The following is a 19,445-nucleotide window of genomic DNA, read 5'->3' on the forward strand; positions in this document are numbered from 1 at the left end:
ATGTGTCTCTTGTTTTCCTCTGTATCTAAATACTTGTAGCTCTCCCCAACTACAAGTATTTAGATACAGAGGAAGTAGAATAGAAACAAGAGGAAATTTACTTGCTTTATTTATCATGATCATACTTGTCTAGCCTGACCTGAACCGGTGCATCCTGACAGTATACTAGCAACAGGACTACATGCAAGCAAATCATATCATCAAGCAACCTGCTTTGTGAATCATTAATTAATTGCAACGCATGAGATAATTGTTGCTGCGGTTTTGAAGCCATCTCATCATCTGCTTTGTTCCTAGTATGATTCTGTGGCTTCATTTATCCATAAAGAGTGCAGTAAGTATGAACGATTCTGCTGTGACTACTTCCTCCGTTCCTAAATACTACCTTCGTCCGGAAATACTTGTCCTAAAAATGGATATAATGGATGTATCTATAATTAAAATAAGTCTAGATACATTCATTTCTAGGACAAGTATTTCCGGACGGAGGGAGTATAAGTTTTTTTTGGAGGTTTCACTTAAAGACTACATACGAATGTATATAGACACTATTTAGAGTGTGTATTCACTCATTTTGTTTCGTATGTAGTCCCCTAGTGGAATCTCTAAAAGGACTTATATTTAGGAACGGAGGGAGTAGATGCTACACATGCAAACCTCACTTAATTGACAGCAGACCAGACACTCTTCTCCTTAATTCCTCCCTCCGTTACTAAATATAAGTCTTTTTAGAGATTCTAACATGGACTACATACGGAGAGAGCAAAATGATGTCCGTATGTAGATGTAGCCCATATTCCAGAATCTCTAAAAAGACTTATATTTAGGAACAGAGGAAGTAATTACCAATCGCAATCAGCTTTTTTTATTTGGTGATTGATGATGCAAAGCAAGTAACAGTGACCATGGTGTATCAATCCAGCATGCTTGCGCGACCTGGATGGAGAAGAAGATGCAGAAGTTGAGATCTCTGGTGGCCGAGCACAAGGCGGACTTGGAGAAAGTGAGGAGGGAACAAGTAGAAATGAATGAGTTTAAGCGGTACGTACAATGCCAGAGGAACAAACAAGATGCATGCATCCTTAGTTTCCTGTTTGTTTGTTTGACGGGAGTTGATCCTCTTTCTACCTGCAGGCGTGTCGAGTCCTACGCACGTACGATTGATGGTATGATCTGTGGAGCTGCCAAGGTGGCATTTATCTGTGCTTTACCATTTGCTGTTTTAGCTGACAACCCCAACAAGGGGGTAGATGAAGCACAGGCTGTTACAAAGGGAAACCCAGTGAAGACAAAGATCGAAAGCTGAGAACCAAAGATGGCCCCCAACTTGTTTTCAGTTAAATTATAATGATGACCTGCAGTTTGACTAGCTAGCACTGTGCTACCGTTGTGATGTTGTGTAACATGGTACCATCTCCTCCTATTCGACATGAAACTGTTTGGTTGATGCACACATACGCTGCATAGCTTGTATGCTCAATGTTGGTGCTACTGGAGTGCTTGAATCAACTTGGAGGTGTTAACTCTTCTTCTCAAACTAGTTGTGTGACGTTATCCTTCCACTTCATGACTGGCCTGTGTTTTTCCCCAGTCACCCAGGGCCGGGCTCGTCTTGTACAGATCCTGTCAACTCCATGGCTGCCCTGTTTTTCTCCTGTCACCAAGGGGTGCGCTCGTATTGATCCATTCATTCTGCCTGCGTGTTCTTTTTAGCAAACAAAGACTAGTGAGCATCATCATCTTTATTAAGAGGAAATTATAAAGAATATATCATACCAATCCAAATTAAGTGTTGCTGTTTTGAACTAAAAACTAATTGTTTAGTGAGGTAGTTCATTCTTCACAGTTCACACTGATAAGTCAACACTTGAATACTGGAAGTTGAATCTAAACTTGACAAGCAACATGTAAATCATATTTCAAAGTTGCTCCTCTTTCATGCGAATCCAGCGTAGCTCAAATGGTTAGGTTCCTTGTGGATTTATTTCAGTCTTTCAACGATGTTTCTTTAGTAGGTGGAGATGCCCCCGTCGACTACGAGACGCCTAGTGGTGCCTTCGGCAATCTTAAGATGTTGTGTTGGCTCTTGAATGCGTGTGTGTTCATAGCTTTTCATATCTGTTTCTAGCATCCTGACCCAAAAGCATTCATGTGAAAATGAAAAAAAAATTGTGAAGGATATAAATAAACCAAGAATAAACAAGGAAAATCAACTGATTATATATTTGTGCAATACAAAACAACATGCCCAAAACACAATCGGAGACATGCTGAATCTGTATTTCCTTCTCCATGCCCCCTTATGTGTAACTCCCTCCGTCTCATAAATCCACTGCCAGAGACACATGATTTCAAAGAAGTTCACTATGATTTTCAAGATAAAATATGACATGATTATCATCTGGAATGGTTCGTCAGAGGGAAGAGCAGAGGGTACCTTCATTGTGTTTGTAAGATTGAAACTTCTATGCCCTGCAAAGTTTTTCCTTCGTTTTGACTACATGCCACCACATAAATATCCCCGATACCACACAAGCTAAGGAAAATAATGTGTACAGAACATGCAAACCAAATCTTGTGCATTCTTGTCAACTCGTCACCAGAAAAAAATCTAGGAAAGTTGTCTGCACAGATTTAACCGCTTGTTAAAGTATACATACAGTAGCAAACATATCTTAGATATAGTTTAAAGGGCTAATTATCCTTTTGCCCTCGTTGGTGTCTCTCTGCTCAATTTTGCCCTCAATTGTGAATCGTGTTCAGTTTTGTCTCTAGCCTGTCCGCACCGACTCATTCCGCGAACACTGTCGACTCAGTCAGGTCAACGTTTTGACTCGGCCCTTACAGGTGGGATCAAGCGGCACAGATGCGCTACACGATCAGACCGTTGCTCTCATGGCTTGTGGGACCCAACAACGAACATTGAGCAGAGAGCCGTTGCGGGTGTGCGATATAAGCGCCAGCGCGCGTCCCCGGAGCTCGCAGCGGTGAGCAACAATCGGATAGGCTGCGGAGCTGGCGCTGGCGACATAGAGAACGGCGGTGACCACTATTGGTACCTAGGAGCTGGGCGCGGGTGACAGAGAGAGCGATCGTGACCACTGGCGACATAGAGAGTGGGCCAAAGAGAGCTTGGCGGTGGGAAGATTCTTGTGGAGGGCGTGACGGCGTTGAGATCCCCTTCGGCTCCGAGCTCGATGTCTTCTTCTAGCTCCCGTGCCACCTCGCAGATCCAGAGGCCGATGCAGCTAACAAGTGGTTATTTTTGTGTATGATTTCTGCTGCTGTTTACGTTCTCGATTTAGACAAGGGGGGTAGAAGCCCAGGTTATTACCAAGGAAAGCAGTGAAGACAAGATCGAAAAATGAGAACCAAAGTTGGCCCTCTCTTGTGTTTTGATCACCTCATTGCCGTCGAAGTACCTTCTCGACAAGATTGCTGGGGTAGAAGCCAAGGCTATTACTGATCAGTGCAATTAAGGCCCTGTTTAGTTACAGGGACTAGATTAAAAAAATCTATTTTAGTCTCTATGTAATCAAACAGGAGGGACTTTTTCTTAAAGGACTGAAAAAAGACGCTAGAGGATCTTTTTTCTTTAGTCCCTGGGATTTAAAAAGTCTAGTCCCTTGAAACCAAACATCCCCTAATATTGTAACCAAGGCCGTTGTAAATGAAGCCTGGTCCTAGTTAAGTTAAATTTTCTCAGCCATATAACATTATGGACCCTTCGTCAACCTAGCACATGGCATCAAGTTCCTCAGACGGTGAAAGCTGTTGCTGCAGTTGTTGCTACTAGGTTTTTGCTTGTATATGCATGTTCAACCACAACCTTGTATTGCAATAGCGTGTTTGCAAAAAGCTACCTTTTTATACCAGATGAAAACTGCATCCCTCCTGACTCCCGTTCTGTTCCAGGAGTTTGTTCCGAAATCATGGTTTTTCATTTTCAGTGAAATTTCAATAATTCACTGAATTTCAATAATTTCAGTAGACACTGAAATATTATGTTTCGGCCAAAATATTTCAGCAATTTCAGTAGTACACTGGAAATCAAATATTTTTCAAAAATTTCAAATATTTAATTAAATTCAAAGGAATATTTCTGCCATTTGACCGAAATGCAAGCTGAAATTACTGAATGTCACTGAATTTAGTGATTTCGGTTGGTGTTAAAAAAATTCTAAACTGAAATTGAAACCATTTAAGAAAGAAAGATTCCATTCATTTAGGACAACAAAATAATGCACTCATTTTTTCACATTTTCACCCCTACAAAATTAAAATCCACTCGTTTGAATTAATTCAAACTTATAACTTAAATTATTTAAAAAAATCACTCGTTTCACAGAAAAGATTGCACTCGTTTCAATCAATTGACAACAAAAAAATCAATCATTTTCAAAAAATAGTTCGCTCTTTTATTTCACTAGTTTCAAAATGCAGATTGAAACATTCGCTAGGTACCAATACCAGTGGACTCATTTCAAAATTCTACTCTCAAAAACAACTAATGTTACTAAAATATAATCTTCAACTCCTCAAGAAAAAAGTTTCCCTCATTTGAAAACAATAAGTTCGCTAGAATCGAAGTCAGATTTCACATGTTAGTCTTGGTCTAAGCAGTTACACGGAATTAGGTTGAGCGAAATAAGTGTAACATTGAAATTCAAACATGTTTGAAATGTAGTAGTGCAACCAAAATTAGTTTTGTTTTAAGAAATGGAAAACTGTGTGTCAGGTTGTTCAAAAAATCATTGACATAATCATAGGCAGATGGGTTTTGGAAAAAATATGGCTCCAACCAATCGAACTGACCAATAGGAGGATGGTTTCCACTGACCATCGGCCGTGTTGGATAACATGTGTGGTTACATTCTATCGGGGGAAGATAAATATTCATGTCAACATGTTCAATAAAAGTTACTCTAGCCAGTCGAACTAATTAAGCATAGTGGTTTCGGTTGGGTGATGCCAAACACATAAGGCCCTGAAATGTTTTCATTAGTACTTTCTGGGTGACTTTATGGGCTGCAGCAGAGTCCTGTGTGGTGCAGTCCCGACTTGATTTTTTTTTTTGAACAGAGGCAAAAGACTTGCCTCATATATTAAAAAGGAGGGGAGTTTTACAGAGTACGAAAAGGTTTTAGATCCTAGCCCGTCCAAAACAAACGATAAAACGTCAACTACTCTCGCGGCATGATGTTGCTCAGGTGCCTCGCTCCTGCCGTGACCCAAAGCTTTGCTTCATCTTGAATCAGCTTGAAGATGTATATGGGTGGCGTTGATTTTTTCCTGAAGACTCTAGCGTTTTTCTCATTCCAGAATACCCAACTGACAAGCATAGTCAGTGAGGCGATGGCCTTCCTGTTCATCATGTTTGGCTTCGACATGCTTGTCCACCAGTACTTGATGTTCCGCTCAGCCAACCATTGGCGAGTGTCAAGTGACCCAAGGCCAAGCCAACTCTCTACCAGTCTCCAAATGCGCTGCGTGAATCTACACCGATAGAATAGATGTGCGGCCGTTTCGTGCTCCCTTCTACATAGAGTGCATAGGCCACAATTATCCCAGCCTCGCTTCTCCAATCTATCTTCCATCCAAATCCTGTTTTGGATCGCTAAACAGGAGAAGAACTTGACCTTCGGAGGTGCCCAAACCTTCCAAATGGTCTTGTTCATGGTGGTTGTCATGGAGCCCAAGAATTGTATCCTGTAAGCGGATGCCGTAGAGTACTCCCCATTGGCCTCGAACTTCCAAGAGATGTCGTCCTCCACGTCCGGGACAAGTTGAAACTGCTCAAGACGAACCCAAAGATCAACAAACTGCACAATGTGGTTGATCGAGAGGTTGGCATAATGGTTGATCTTGTGCACCCAGGCATTGTCTCGTGGAGCATCTCTAACCACCTAGTTCTTCTGCTTTGAAGCCGCGAAGATTAGGGGGGCGATATCCATTGGTTTTTTTTCCTCAACCAAGGCGCCTCCCAGAAGGGTGTCTTCCCTCCATTCGCTATGAAAATGAGGGTGGATGCGTAGAAAAGATCCATATCCACCTTTGAGCATGGCTTTGCCAATCCCACCCACAATCTAGATGGATCCTTCTATTCCATCCAGGGCCATCGTAACCTGAGGGCTCTTGCAAATTTTCCCAAGTGCATGATTCCCAGTCCACCAAGTTGTGTGGGTCGGTATACCATCTCCCAGTTGACTTTACATTTTGCACCTGAGGTTTTGCTTTTAGCGGACCAAAGGAAAGCACGCTCGATTTTGTTGACGTTGTGTATGACTCCAGGGGGGACATTGAGGGCAGTGATGTGGTAAACCATTTGCGACGTGAGGACCGATTTAGCTAAGGCTGCCCGTCCAGCCATGGTGATGTTTAACCCTTGCCATGGGGGGAGCTTCACCATGACCTTGTCTTCAAGGTGCTGGAAGTCAGCCCTTTTCAGCTGCCAGATGGAAAGAGGTAGTCCAAGGTATTTCAATGGGAAATATGAACGGGAGGCAGGCAGGCTGTGAAGGATGTCATCAAGGTTAAGGTGAGCACATCGAATTGTGACAACTGAGCTTTTATGGAAGTTCGTGGATAACCCTGTGACCTCTCAAAACGCAGTCAGGATGGTCGCCAGATTGGCAACGTCTTCTTTCGTCGGGGAGATGAAGATGGCCGCATCGTCGGCATACAGAGATGTGCGAACAGAAGAACCGCACCCTCGAATCTTGTGTAGGAGGTTTTGAATCATGGCCACGTCAAGGAGTTGTTGCAAGGGATCAATTGCTATGACAAAGAGGAGGGGGAAGGGGGGTCCCCTTGTCTGAGTCCTTGACCGTGGAAGATGGCATGCCCAGCGATGCCATTGAGGAGGGCACGCGAAGAGGAGGTGCAGAGTAGGGCAACCACCCAATCCCGAAAGCGATCCGGGAAGCCAAGCCTCCTTAGCAGGTCAAGAACGTATTCCCATCACATGGAGTCAAATGCCTTCCGAATGTCCAACTTGAAAAGGAGGGACGGAGTTTTGTTCCTGTGGAGGCGTCTCCCTAGGCTTTTGACATACATAAAGTTGTCGTGAATGCTCCGCGTATTGATGAAGGCACTCTGCGCATTTGAGACTAGGTTGTTCATGTAGGGACCAAGACGGCTAGCCAGCACCTTGGAGATGATCTTAGCAATACTATGAATTAGACTAATGGGAGGAAAGTCTTCGATCTTCTCCGCCCCATCCTTTTTCGGGATGAGCACTATGTTGGCCGAGTTTAGCCAGTGTAGGTTCGTCGTTTGGAGGCAGTTGAATTGGTGAATAACTCTCATTATGTCGTCTTTGATGATATGCCAACATTTCTTGAAGAAACTTCCCGTGAATCCGTCTGGTCCCGAGGCCAGTGGCGGAGCTAAACCCCAGGCCTGGGGGCCCAGGCCCGGGTCATGGCATAAAAAAGCTTTGTTGACTGTAGATTTTTTACACTATTTCACACTGCAGTTTACTATAGCACTGAAGTAGGCCCGGGACCTAGTGTTATTCTGGCTCGGCCCCTGCCCAGGGCCTTGTCGCCCGGCATAAGATCAATGGCATCCTTAACTTCATCTTCGGTGATGTTGCCATCAATACCGATGAGTTCAACTGTCCGCAAGTTTAGATTATCCCAGTTCAGGTCTCCCGGTCTTGGTTGCCCCACTCCCAGAGAGCTCTGGAAGTGCTCGTGGATGAGATTTTCTCTTTGTTGGTGGCCCGTGGTCCATCCCAAGCTCATTTTTAGCCTGTGGGTGTGGTTCTTTCTTCACCTTGCATTGATTCTGAGGTGAAAGAATTGATTGAAGTATACTCAATGTGCTGCTCATTTGAATGCGTCTTGTGGACCATCTGTTGGCGAGGGCGTAGGTAATACGAACGCTATTAATACTTTGGATACGGTGCGTGCGGATAGATCTCAGTATACTTGCTAGTCTTATTGGCTGCTTCCAATACAAAGGTGCTAAGATGTGGTGCTAAGAGCATTAAATAGCTTAGCAACTCAACTTTCCAATGCATAGGTGCTTAACTAGTTGTTGCTAAACTCACTCTATTTAATGATTTAGCACCTAAATCTCTCATGCATTGGTCATCTTCTTTCATTTAAGTGGTTTGTCTAGGTTCACGTGTATGACATTGGTTCTTCCTGGGTCACCAAAGTGTTTTCTTTCCTCCTTAATTGCTATGCCATGTCATTTTTTTTGCTTATGTGACATGCTTAGCACTTGTACACCATGAAGCACTGGGAAGGACCTTAGGACTGCACCAATTAATCACATGGAAGCTTGTGCCACCATGTCCACTCATAATTATTCGGTTCGCTAGCTAGCCTATATAAGGAGTGTTATAAGCCAGAGCAAGTAGAAGCAATTATATTCCATTCAGCTTCAATACTAATACCAGCTCCTCTCTTTCGTTGTGTGCACTATTGTGTGTACGTGCTAGTGTATTTGAGCACAAGTAGTACATATTACACGAGAGCTAGTCTATAGTTTGGGCCAACAATCTTGGCGTGTTATTCATTATCTTGACCTTTTTTATGTCAAGACAAGGGCGGTAAGGGGTCATTCCCTTAATTTGCTTATTTCGTTCGTGCTTTGGATGCATGGAAGAGAAATTTGATTAACATTATCGTCAAATGTTTCATTTTTTGTCCATTTTGATAGTAGCATATTTCTTTTCCTGAATATTTCTATGGATAGACAGTTCCCTCCAAGCTAATATGATCTGGACAAGACAGGATTTATCGAACGAAAGAGGTCATAACAAAATATATTCTCCTTTTAGTTATTTTGTATTGCATTACGATTTGTCCCCCTCTGCTTAACTTAGGCCATTTCTAACCGATCCCTAAAAAATAGCGGACTATGCGGCCAAGTAAACCTTAGTGGTGTATACATACTCCACTAAAATTTGGCCGGTTCTAGCTGATCCCTAAAGGTAGCGGAGTAGGACATAAATGTCCATGAATTCAATATAGTTTCAACCAAAGTTTGCATAAAATCAAACATAAGTTAAACATAGTCTTGACAACCAAATATTGAACATAAATTTAAATTTGAACTACACTAGTAGGCTAGGGATGTCGGCCAAAAGTGAGTCCGACCAAGCTTTCCTTGTGAGGCCATCGCTGGCGAGAGCCGGATCTGGTCGGTGTCATCGTAGTCGTTGTCAAGGAAGACACTCCGCCACTCCTTGAGGTCGATCTGCTCCTCCTCTCCGCCGTTATTGCCACCCTCCTCGCCGCCGTTTTGTCGCTCTCCTCGCCGCCTTCCACCTCACCGTCGGAGATGACTATAACACCTCCCCGCCGGAGTCAGGGAAGATCTCCTGCTCCAACTCCACAAGCTCCAGGTGCTGCCGATGGAGCTCCTCCATGTAGGCTTTGTTGGCGGCCTCCGCCTCGCGGAGCTCCCGAGCCTGGCAGTCCTCCCGTTCCATCCGAGCGTTTACCACCCTAGGCTCTGGCTGGACGAGGTGGACCGGTGCCATCCCGAATGGGAAATTCAGCTGGGCGGCAGCGCCGTGGTATCAAACCTGCCAGCGATCGTAGTCCATGGCCGCGAGCTCGGTCGTATGGAACAACCTGAGCCACCACCGTTCCTTGGTCACCCGGTCGATGATTTCCACCACCGACGTCCCCCATGAGCACTGTGGGATGCTGATGTAGGTCCTCATCGGCGGCCGTGGCGGAGGCAGCTCCAGGAAATCCCAGAACCGGGTGGGCACGGGTGGATCGGCCGAGCGGCAGCGGTTTGAGGATGCGCTGATGGACGACGACCGATGGGCATGGCAGCATGGACCCGCGCTGCGGATTGGCGGCGGGGACTATCGGCCACCGCGTACGGGCATTTGGATGAGAGGGGGCGCCGCGAGGAGGAGTAAATATACTCGGTGGAATATGGATGGAGTTTGCTAACCGTTATAAGGGACCGGCTAGGCGTGGCATAGATGAGAATAAACACAAATTTTTATAGTCACTTATGGCCGGATAAGGGATCGTGGTCTTATTATACTCTAATTGCGTTAAAATAAATCAACTGATGTAGCAAGGCACGGGCACTACCTAGTCCTAGTGGGTATTTAAATAACACAACTTCCTGCCAAAGGGAAAAATTGGAAAAAGGAAGAAAGAGTTGTACGTAATAAATAAAAGAAGAAATAACTTACCTGTCAGCGGAGGCGGGAGGAAGGAAGGCGAACGACGAACCCTAGCCGCCTGAGGAAGGAACGCCCCTGATCGATCCTCAAGGTACCCTCACAAAAATATCCACAGACTGCAGTCGGATCAATGGTGTATGTGTTTGTGTGTGTCAATGGTAGGCCGGGAGAGATCTCAGACCCGCAAGGTAGGCTCGGCAAAACCTACGAAATCTCCACGGCTGCACTAACCAATTGTGCGAGTAGGATTAGAGTCGGAGTCTGCTACTTGTTTAGTACTAGTACGAGTAGGATTAGGTTGTTTGGTCGGTTGTTCATGTATATATATATATATATATATATATATATATATATATATATACATGCACAACCTTGCGTTAGGGCAATTAAAGAAAGACCCTTGCGTGAGATTTCAAAATCGTGAGAAGACAAATAAGGAGAGAAAAAAGAGGACACGGCAAGGGCTCTTGGCTACAAGCTTTTGTCTGTTCGTCCTTCTTTGCTGTGATCCATCTTGTGGACGAATCCTAACACACATACATACACAGTTCTCGTGAATCAATCTAGCTCGCTCCTGGTGAAATTAAGCAAGACCAGCGAAGATCCATGGCGGTGGCGCTTCGATGTGCGGCAAGAAGGCTCGGTGGCTCCCTGCAGCTCCAGCAAACGCAGGCGCCGCTCATGCCAAGCAGGTTCATGTCCTCCCGCCAGCTCTCCGGCGAGGTCTCTACCGAGGTATCTTAACCAAAACTGACATCTTTTTTCAAATGATCTATGTATCTCACGGCATCAAGTACCGACGTAACCAGTGATTATCGAATTCTATGCAATCGAAACAGCAGCTACTAGAAACAAGAGCAAAATTAATTACTTATCGTCGTTAACTTTTTAAACCTGACCTGAACCTTTACATCCTGGCTTAGTAGTAGGAGAACTGCATGCAAATCATATCATAAGCAGCCTTATTTTTCCCTGGTTTATCTTTTTTTTTAATTATAAAGCCCTGGTTTATCTGAGAACAATCAATTGTAAATCAATAACTGTAACGCATAAGATAAATGTTGCCGTGGTTTTGATATCATGAACCATCTCATCTGCTGCTTGATATGCACTTCCTAGTTCCTAGTATGATTCTGTGACTTCATTGATCCATACACAGTAGAATGATTATGTGACTAGTTATTACACATGCATGATGCATAAGGAATTCTATATATATCAAACCTCACTTAATTAAGAGTAATTATTTACCATTCACAATCAGTGCTTACTTAATGATGGACGATGCAAATTAAGTACAATGATCATTATCTATGTGTTTGAATCCAGCAAGCTCGTGCACACTTTACACGCCGGGTTCAGCAGAAGAAGGAGGAGCTGTATGATGCGGTGTCTAAGGCAGAGCAGAAGAAGCAGGAGCTGTTCGATGTGTTATGTGAGGAGGAGCAGGCTGCAGTCGTGGAGGAGGGACGCCGGCTTGTGTCAAGCAAGGTATACGAACCAAACATGCATGGTATCTTTTTTCTCATGATTTATGTATCTCACGACATCAAGCATCGATGTAGCCTGGGATAATCAAATTATATGCAATCCAAAGAGCAACGTGCATGCGTATCTTGTATTAGCTACTAGCTGGAAACAAGAGCAAAATTACTTACTCTTACTTATCATCGTTATGATTGTTAAACCTGACCTGAACATGTACATCCTGATGTACTGCTACATGTAGCAACAGGACTGCATGCAAATCATATCATTAAGCAACTTATTTCTCCTGGTTGATCTGAGCATCACTTTTTACTCATCCCTTTAGCAATCATTGATTACAACGTACTATAAGATAAGTTGCTGCGGTTGGGTATCTTGAACGCAATTGATGCACTTCCTATACTGGTCAGTTATTTCTTTACTAAGCACGGACACTGTTAGTCGATCAATCTACTGCCGAAATCGATCCATCCATATAAACTGATTTTCAGCTAATCCAATGAACAAGGCCCTTACTTAATTAGCAACCAAAGCAGACATACATTATATATTAGTTCCATCTATATACAGTAACTATGGGATATTTTGAACCTCAGTTAATTCTTCTTATTAATTATTTACCAATTACAATCAGCACTTACTTAATGCTCAACTATGCAAATTAAGTACATCGATCGTTATCTATGTGTACCAATCCAGCATGCTCGTGCACACTCTAGATGCCAGATCCAGCAGAAGGAGGAGGAGCTGTATGATGCGTTTTCTAAGGCTAATGAGCAGCATCTTTCAGCACAAGCCGCGGAAAAAACGCCATTTGACATTATGTAAGATCTCCTTCCTTAATTTCCTGTTTGTTTGTTTGACAGGAGTTGTATATATCTCATTTGACCAACCCTCTCTGCATGCAGGCGTTTTAGGAAGTACACACAAATGGCTCGTGGTGTGCTAGATTTGGCTTGCAAGGCAACATTTTTCGTTTATGGTGGTGCTTTCCTTTATGGTATCACTGGCGCCGACAGGATGTTGGGGTTTCCAAGGAAAGTCTATGAGGTCAAGAGAGAAGATTAAGAACCAAAGATGACCCCATCTTGTTTTAAGTTTAACTAGCAAAAAGGCCGTGCGTTGTAACAGGAGAACAAAATACCACACGTTTCTAATTCAATAATTATGACTGGACACCTTAGTATGTATGTGTATATATATATATATATATCCATCTCCTCTATTTACCGCTTGTCATCCTTTCCACCCTCGTCGATGGTGACTTCGGTGTTGCTGCTTATCTTTCTTCATGCCCTTATCAGCAGTGGGTTCAGTTTCACTAGTAGAAAACAGGTCTTACGTTTGATCCTTTAGTCTCGATTTGGTTTTAAACCGGGACTAATTTGATCATTAGTCCCGGTTCCAACGGCTAGGAGTCGTCGGGGGCACGGTCATCATTAGTTCTGGTTCAATTTGAACCTATAGTATTACAAACCGAGACTAAAGGTGTGGTGACAGTGTGGTGTCAGGCTGAGGGCCCCACTAACACCTTTAGTCCCGGTTTGTATCACAAACCGGGACTATCTTGTGGACGAATCCTAACACACATACACAGTTCTCGTGAATTAATATAGCTCCTGGTGAACTTAAGCTAAGAAGCACCGATACGGCGACACTGAATGGCGATACGGGTACGGCGATACGGGATACGGCAATTTCTAAAAACAGCAATTCGGCGATACGGCAAGCATATATAAATAATGATAAAATAACATGCAATAAAACTAACATAATAAATGTATGAGATGATAACAAAATACCGACCCACTGGTTGCCTAATTACTTTCATACCTTATTGTTTCTCATTTTAAAATCTCACTATCATCAATGAATAATACGACCAATCGGTCATAGACTGTCACAGTACGATTTAGACTGTAATATCTATTAACATGACAATATAAAATTAATAAATCTTTTAAAATTAAAAAATTGAGAGTGTCAAATGACAAACATATATAAAGAGTAACTTTGGATTGCACGAGTGGGCCAAATAATGAATTGCACAAGTAACATCCTTAACAAAGCACTTTTATCCAACTAGTACATTAGTACAGTCCACGTGCACTACCTATATGAACAGATCAACGATACATCAAGACATGGACAATACACAACGGCGATACTTTGAGGATACGCGTATCGCCATTTCTTTTAAATTGAAAATGACGATACTTCGGGGATACCCGTATCGAAGGCGTATCTGAAGTATCGGAGTATCGGTGAAGTACTGGACGGCGATACACAAATTTCTGAAGTATCGGTGCTTCGTAGAACTTAAGCAAGACCAGCGAAGATCTATGGCGGCGGCGCTTCGATGTGCGGCGAGAAGGCTCGGTGGCTCCCTGCTCCAGCAAACGCAGACGGTGCTCATGCCAAGCAGGTTCATGTGCTCCCGCCAGCTCTCCGGCGAGGTCTCCACCGAGGTATCTTAACCAAAATTGACATTTGTTTCGAATGATCTATGCATCTCACGGCATCAACTACTGTTGTAACCAACGATAATCGAATTCTATGCAATCGAAACAGCCTTATTAGTAACTTTTTTAACCTGACGTGAACCTATCATCGTTAACTTTTTTAACCTACCAACGATAATCAACTACTAGAAACAAGAGCAAAATTAATTACCTATCATCGTTAACTTTTTTAACCTGACGTGAACCTTTACATCCTGACTTACTAGTAACATACCTTCATGCAAATCATATCATAAGCAGCCTTATTTTATCCAAAAAAGCTTTTGTCCCTTTTTATAAACAAAACAACCAACATCGATCATCATGTACAGACTCACGCCACCACAACACACGCACACACCCAAGACAGGATACATAGGCGCTGAGCGCAGCAATACTATCCCTAATACTACAAGAGCAATCGGAGTTCTCAACTGTGAACATGCCACCATGAAGAGATGAAGTCGCATATGACGAACCGTGTGCTCCAAGGCAGCGCCTTCAAGAAGGTTACGACACCAGGATGCCACCACTGCCCGACCCGAGGATCAGAGTTTCCCCTGAAGCAACACGGCTGACAATGAGAGTTGTGATGACGCCTTTAAGAAGGGAGCGAGCTATGCCGCCGCCGGTCCGTCCGAAGATGGATCAAGTTTTCACCCCGGCCAACACTCACCGCCACCGAACGCCACACCCCAGCGACCACGCCGCCCACACGGCCATGGCCACCGGGCAGCACCAAGTCACGGCTCTGCCCAAGAGCACCGCGCTACCACCATCATAGCCGCCGCCCTGGCATCCAAGACCTTGCCACCACCTCACACGAGACCTGACACACCCCGACCAAAGAGACGGGCAAAAAGGTCCAACCTTTCGCACCCCTCGGAGACCTCTGTTGGGGAACGTCGCATGGGAAACAAAAAAAATTCTACGCGCACGAAGACCTATCATGTTGATGTCCATCTACGAGAGGGGATTTCCGATCTACGTACCCTTGTAGATCGCACAGCAGAAGCGTTGGTGAACGCGGTTGATGTAGTGGAACGTCCTCACGTCCCTCGATCCGCCCCGCAAACCGTCCCGCGATCAGTCCCACGATCTAGTGTCGAACGGACGGCACCTCCGCGTTCAGCACACGTACGCTCGACGATGATCTCGGCCTTCTTGATCCAGCAAGAGACACGGAGAGGTAGATGAGTTCTCCGGCAGCGTGACGGCGCTCCGTAGGTTGGTGGTGCTCTAATCTCAGCACGGCTCTGCCCGAGCTCCGCAGAAAACGCGATCTAGAGGTAAAACCGTGGAGATATGTGGTCGGGCTGCCGTGGCAAAGTTGTGTCAAATCAGCCCTAAAACCTCCGTATATATAGGTGGGAGAGGGGGAGCCTTGCCTTGGGGCTCAAGGAGTCCCAAGGGGGTCGGCCGAGCCAACGGGGGGAGTCCTCCCCTTCCAAACCGAATCCAACTAGGTTTGGAAGGAGGAGTCCTTCCCCTTTTTCCCACCTCCTCTTTTTTTTCTTTTCTCTTTGATTTTCTTCCTATGGCGCATAGGGCCTTCTTGGGCTGTCCCACCAGCCCACCAAGGGCTGGTGCGCCACCCCCTAGGCCTATGGGCTTCCCCGGGGTGGGTTGTTCCCCCCCCCCCCGGGTGAACACCCGGAACCCATTCGTCATTCCCGGTACATTCCAGGTAACTCCGAAAACCTTCCGGTAATCAAATGAGGTCATCCTATATATCAATCTTCGTTTCCGGACCATTCCGGAAACCCTCGTGACGTCCGTGATCTCGTCCGGGACTCCGAACAACATTCGGTAACCAACCATATAACTCAAATACGCATAAAACAACGTCGAACCTTAAGTGTGCAGACCCTGCGGGTTCGAGAACTATGTGGAAATGATCCGAGAGACTCCTCGGTCAATATCCAATAGCGGGACCTGGATGCCCATATTGGATCCCACATATTCTACGAACATCTTATCGTTTGAACCTCAGTGCCAAGGATTCATATAATCCCGTATGTCATTCCCTTTGTCCTTCGGTATGTTACTTGCCCGAGATTCGATCGTCAGTATCCGCATACCTATTTCAATCTCGTTTACCGGCAAGTCTCTTTACTCGTTCCGTAATACAAGATCCCGCAACTTACACTAAGTCACATTGCTTGCAAGGCTTGTGTGTGATGTTGTATTACCGAGTGGGCCCCGAGATACCTTTCCGTCACACGAAGTGACAAATCCCAGTCTCGATCCATACTAACTCAACGAACACCTTCGGATATACCTGTAGAGCATCCTTATAGTCACCCAGTTACGTTGCGACGTTTGATACACACAAAGCGTTCCTCCGGTGTCAGTGAGTTATATGATCTCATGGTCATAGGAACAAATACTTGACACGCAGAAAACAGTAGCAACAAAATGACACGATCAACATGCTACGTCTATTAGTTTGGGTCTAGTCCATCACATGATTCTCCTAATGATGTGATCCCGTTATCAAGTAACAACACTTGCCTATGTTCAGGAAACCTTGACCATCTTTGATCAACGAGCTAGTCAACTAGAGGCTTACTAGGGACAGTGTTTTGTCTATGTATCCACACAAGTAGTGTGTTTCCAATCAATACAATTATAGCATGGATAATAAACGATTATCATGAACAAAGAAATATAATAATAACTAATTATTATTGCCTCTAGGGCATATTTTCAACAGTCTCCCACTTGCACTAGAGTCAATAATCTAGTTCACATCACCATGTGATTTCAACGAATCCAACACCCATATAGTTCTGGGGTCTGATCACGTCTTGCTCGTGAGAGAGGTTTTAGTCAACGGTTCTGAAACTTTCGGATCCGTGGGTTCTTTACAAATCTTTATGTCATCTTATAGATGCTGCTACTACGTGCTATTCGGAAATGCTCCAAATATCTACTCTACTATACGAATCCGTTTCACTACTCATAGTTATTCGGATTAGTGTCAAAGCTTGCATCGACGTAACCCTTTACGACGAACTCTTTAACCACCTCCATAATCGAGAAAAATTCCTTAGTCTATTTAGTTACTGAGGATAACTTTGACCGCTGATAAGTGATTCAATCCTGGATCACTCTGTGTACCTCTTAACAGACTTGCTGCAAGGCACACATCAGGTGCGGTACTCAGCATGGCATACTTTAGAGTCTACGGCTAAGGCATAGAAGATGACCTTCGTCTATTCTCTTTATTCTTCCGTGGTCGGGTTTTGAATCTTTACTCAAAATTCACACCTTACAACGCAACCAAGAACTCCTTGTTTGCTGATCTATTTTGAACTCCTTCAAAAACTTTGTCAATGCATGCATCTTGTTGAAACTTCCATTAAGCGCTTTTGATCTATCTCCATAGATCTTTGATGCTCAACGTTCAAGTAGCGCAATCCAGGTATTCCTTTGAAAACTCCTTTCAAACAACCTTGTATTCTTTACAGAAATTCTACATTACTTCTTATCCACAATATGTCAACCACATATACTTATCAGAAATTCTATAGTGCTCCCACTCACTTCTTTGGAAATACAAGTTTCTCATAAACCTTGTACAAACCCAAAATCTTTGTTCATCTCATCAAAGTGTATATTCGAACTTCGAGATGCTTGCACCAGTCCATTGAAGGATCACTGGAGCTTGCATACTTGCTAGTATCTTTAGGATCGACAAAACCTCCTGGTTGTATCACATACAATGTTTGCTCAAGGAAACCGTCGAGGAAACAATGTTTTGACATCCTAGTGTAATATTTCATAAATAATGCAGCAACTACTAACATAATTCTAACAGACTTTTAGCATCGCTACGAGTGAGAAAGTCTCATCATAGTCAACTGTTTGATCTTGTCGGAAACATTTTTGCGACAAGTCGAGCTTTTCTTAATAGTGACTTATCACCATCATCGTTTGTCTTCCTTTTAAAGATCCATCTTTACTCAATAGTCTTATGACCATCAAGTAGTTCTTCCAAAGTCTACACTTTGTTTTCATACATGGATCCTCTCTCGGATTTCATGGCTTCCAGCCATTTGTCGGAATCCGGGCCCACCATTGCTTTCTCCATAACTCGTAGGTTCACTGTTGCTCAACAACATGACCTCCAAGACAGGGTTACCGTACCACTCTGCAGTAGTACGTGTTGGAAATATGCCCTAGAGGCAATAATAAAATGGTTATTATAATATTTCCTTGTTCATGATAATCGTCTATCGTTCATGCTATAATTGTATTAACAGGAAACAGTAATACATGTGTGATTGAATAGATCACAATGTGTCCCTAGCAAGCCTCTAGTTGGCTAGCTCGTTAGTCAATAGATGATCATGGTTTCCTGATCATGGGCATTATATGTCATTGATAATGGGATCACATCATTTGGGGAATGATGTGATGGACAAGACCCAATCCTAAGCTTAGCACTAGATCGTATTGTTCGTAAGCTAATGCTTTTCTAATGTCAAGTATCTTTTCCTTCGACCGTGAGATTGTGCAACTCCCGGATACCGTAGAAGTGCTTTGGGTGTATCAAACGTCACAACGTAACTGGGTGACTATAAATGTGCACTACGGGTACCTCCGAAAGTGTCTGTTGGGTTGGCACGAATCGAGATCGGGATTTGTCACTCCGTGTGACGGAGAGGTATCTCTGGGCCCACTCGGTAGAACATCACCATGAGCTCAATGTGACTAAGGAGTTAGTCACACTATGACGTGCTACGGAACGAGTAAAAAGACTTACCGGTAACGAGATTGAACAAGGTATAGGTATACCGACGATCGAATCTCGGGCAAGTTCTATACCGACAGACAAAGGGAATCATATACGGGATTGATTGAATCCTTGACATCGTGGTTCATCCGATGAGATCATCGTGGAGCTAGTGGGAGCCACCATGGGTATCCAGACCCCGCTGATGGTTATTGGCTAGAGAGGTGTCTCGGTCATGTCTGCCTGTCTCCCGAACCCGTAGGTTCTACACACTTAAGGCTCGATGACGCTAGGGTTATAGGGAATTCTTGTACGAGGTTACCGAAAGTTGTTTGGAGTCCCGGATGAGATCCCGGACGTCACGAGGAGCTCCGGAATGGTCCGGAGGTAAAGATTGATATATAGGACGGATGGTTTCGGACACCGGAAGTGTTTCGGGCATCACCGGTAACGTACCGCGACCACCGGGACCACCGAAGGGGGGCAACGACCCCGGGAGGCTAGATGGACTAAGTGGGGAAGGGAACCAGCCCCTAAGTGGGCTGGT

The sequence above is a fragment of the Hordeum vulgare genome, chromosome 1H (genome assembly GCF_904849725.1).
Source record: "Hordeum vulgare subsp. vulgare chromosome 1H, MorexV3_pseudomolecules_assembly, whole genome shotgun sequence".
NCBI lineage: Eukaryota > Viridiplantae > Streptophyta > Magnoliopsida > Poales > Poaceae > Hordeum > Hordeum vulgare.